The sequence below is a fragment of the Myotis yumanensis genome, unplaced genomic scaffold (genome assembly GCF_028538775.1).
Source record: "Myotis yumanensis isolate MYYU_CA2020_CCGP unplaced genomic scaffold, mMyoYum1.0.hap1 SCAF_2, whole genome shotgun sequence".
In the NCBI taxonomy this organism is placed as follows: Eukaryota; Metazoa; Chordata; class Mammalia; order Chiroptera; family Vespertilionidae; genus Myotis; species Myotis yumanensis.
Window position 1 is genome coordinate 116200275 of NW_027223753.1, and position 3418 is coordinate 116203692.

Below are 3418 nucleotides of genomic sequence, written 5' to 3' on the forward strand. Positions count from 1 at the left end.
AGAGATTAAGTTCAATGGTACATGAGCATAACTACTACAAAGTAACAAGAAAAAGAGAAATGTTAGAAAAATGGATGAGGTATATAGAATATGCATAAAAGGATAAAACTAAATAGTTGACAAGTTAGGAGAAGGGAAGACATAGACTACTTCAGGGAGGGCAAGAAGAAATTAGAAATAATATATATTAACAAATGTGAAAATATGGGGACAGTGGGGCGGACCTTAATCAACATTTGCTATTATGGGCTTTCTAGAAATTTAATTTTGAATGAATTTATGATGGAGGAAAGGAGGGTATTATGGAAAAGTTAAGGTAAAATTTAACTTAACGTTTATGTTTTATTTGTTTTATAATGATGTGTGTGACTACAACTTTAGGCAGTGATTTAAAAATTTAGTAACTGATAAAGAGAAAAGAAAATGTTACCTAATAAGTAACATTTATATGAGTAATATATATAACAAATATTTTAAACCTTTTTTTGAAATTCACGCCCTGGCCGGTTTGGCTCAGCGGATAGAGCGTCGGCCTTCGGACTCAAGGGTCCCAGGTTCGATTCCGGTCAAGGGCATGTACCTTGGTTGCGGGCACATCCCCAGTAAGAGATGTGCAGGAGGCAGCTGATCGATGTTACTCTCTCGTCGATGTTTCTAACTCTCTATCCCTCTCCCTTTCTCTCTGTAAAAAATCAATAAAATATATTAAAAAATAAAATAAAATTCAGAACTTTATTTTTTTTCTATACAAAGAATTTCAACTTAAGTTTCTAAATTGTCAACACATGTGAATAACATATTTGAATTTATCAAATATCCAAATCTAGAAATTATGTGGGACATTTTTTAAAGCCAATTTATATTTGTTCTTAATGTGAAGGTATGGGATTGAATAAATTAAAATTTATGCTGTCTGTTTGCATGTCCTCTGATAAATACTGATTGATGTATTGAATAACAGGATTCTAGTTTTTTCTATAACTATAGAAGAAATGAACTTTATAGAGCCAATTAAAAGTCAAATTCCTCAGTTATGAGAGAAGTTTATAACATTTTTATAAAAATTTACTTTTTCAGTGACAGATTAAACTTTCTTTTCCTACTTTATAAGTTGATGCAGTCTCAATATATAAAATTGTTACTAGTTATTATATTAAGCAAGCTTAGCTTTCATGACCATTTCCAAACTCCACACTGATGCTTAGAGAAGGACAACATTCAGTGACTATGTTTCCCTTACTGCAGATGGAAGGATTCCAAACTTTTTCACCCTTATCTAGTTTATTCTGTTTGCCTATGTGCCAAAAATATGATATTAAGGTTTTATTAGCTATTTGATTGCTTTGTTGGAAGTGACCCTCAGTCTCCAACTGAAATGACTCCCAGATATATCTCTTCTAGGGTATTTTGTCCTATTTCAGATTATCAGCTCCAAAGTTTAGATTGTCAGGGATAGATGGGATAGATTTTTACCCTTTATTCTGAAACTATAAGAAAGGTGTCTGACCAGTTTGTGTTTGGGTTCAATATTCTTACAAGGCTGTTGGGGAATAATAAAGCTTGTTTAATTTAGTAAAAGGCAATGTCCATATATAACCATTTCATTTTATTTTTTATTGATGGTGGACAATGAATGATGTTCATGATAATTGATTTTTATAGTATTTATACAGCACAAAACATCATGAATAAATATTTTTATCGAATCCTAAGTTGTTAATTAGTAATTGTCTTAATAATCTTAATTTTTGTTAAAACAACAAAGGCCCTATTCTTAAATGTGGAAAACAATTGAAGTAGTAAGATCGCCCCTAGCCTTTTTTTGGATTAAAGGCAAGATTAGCTTGGTTGGAGTTGAAGGATCAGAAGAGGTGATCCATTTTGTCAATATGCAGATGAAAAGCTGCTTCAGACAGAAGGATACAGCTTGATGGACCAATGGACTCGATCAACATTATGCCACCAAATATGTTCTCACTTGAAAACTAATCTCTGAAAATGTGAACACCTTTTTTTAAATATTTTTTTATTGATTTTTTACAGAGAGGAAGGGAGAGAGATAGAGTTAGAAACATCAATGAGAGAGAAACATCGATCAGCTGCCTCCTGCACACCCCAAACTGGGGATGTGCCCACAACCAAGGTACATGCCCTTGACCTTTCAGTCTGCAGGCCGATGTTCTATCCACTGAGCCAAACCAGTTAAGGCTGAACACCTTCTTTTTAAATATTCTCTAGAATTATGAAGAGGCTACTTTTACTCCCTTGATAGGGATTTTAAATAGTGTTATCACACAACATGCCAAGATTAGTAGTGACTGAAGAATTTACATTTTACACTACGCATTTCTGACAGTTAACATTACAGTAGCCATGACGCATGAGAAATGTTTGGAAGTTGAAGCCTCACATCATCAATTTCAGATTCCAGCAGGAAATAACAAAAGCCATACTGTAGGTCATATTTTGTCTCTGTAGAGGATGCCTTAGAAATCATTTTAGACATAGGTATGTATTGTTAAGGACTTGAATCCCAGAAACCAAAATCTTTGATCAGCAAAATCAGAACAGTCAGCTAGAAATACTTTACCAGGCATCAGAAAATGCAAACAACGTGCAAAAGTTCAATTTGAAACATACATGTCCTCTTTCACTGGTAACATTTTTCATAAAACATTGAAATTTCATCTGTTGTAGGTGATTAGGTATGAGTCCTTTTGTGACAATTAACTTATTCTTTAAAGTGGTGGATAAATTATGATATTATTAGTATATCTGAAAGCATGAGCAATTTTAATCAAATAAAAGTTTATAATGGTTAATAATAGGCATAGTCATTGTCATAGGAAAAGCCCGGCAAACTACACATAGTCCACAAAATAACTATTAATTTTATACAGCCAAGCCTTAAATTTTCACTTGCCTCTTTTTCACTATTATCTCTCCCATTTGCATAATCAGGATCAAGGTGGAGAGCAAACCATTTAGTTCAATCTTATTGTAGAGCCTTTCCCATAGACACATGTTAAAATAAAAGGTCAGGGGTCTGCCCTTTGGCCTCAGGCTGTGGCTGGTCTCTGAACTTTTCCCACTACCCTTTCACCTCCCTGTCCTCCTCTCAGACCCCAGGAATTTATTGGATCCTCAAATAGCACATCTAGCAGCTGCTTCTACAACCCAACCTCTCCCCACCCCCACTCTCACCCTTGCAATGCGTTTCCTACATTCTGGAGAGCTTGTGTTTACCAAATATCTGACCATGAGGCTGCTTTTAGCTCCTTTGGGTAAATTTTTCAACTCTTTTATTTATTTATTTATTTTTACTTTAAATATTTTTTTAGTTTTTTAATTGCAGTTGACATACAATATTATATTAGTTTCAGGTATACAACCAAGTGATTGGACATTATGTAACTTA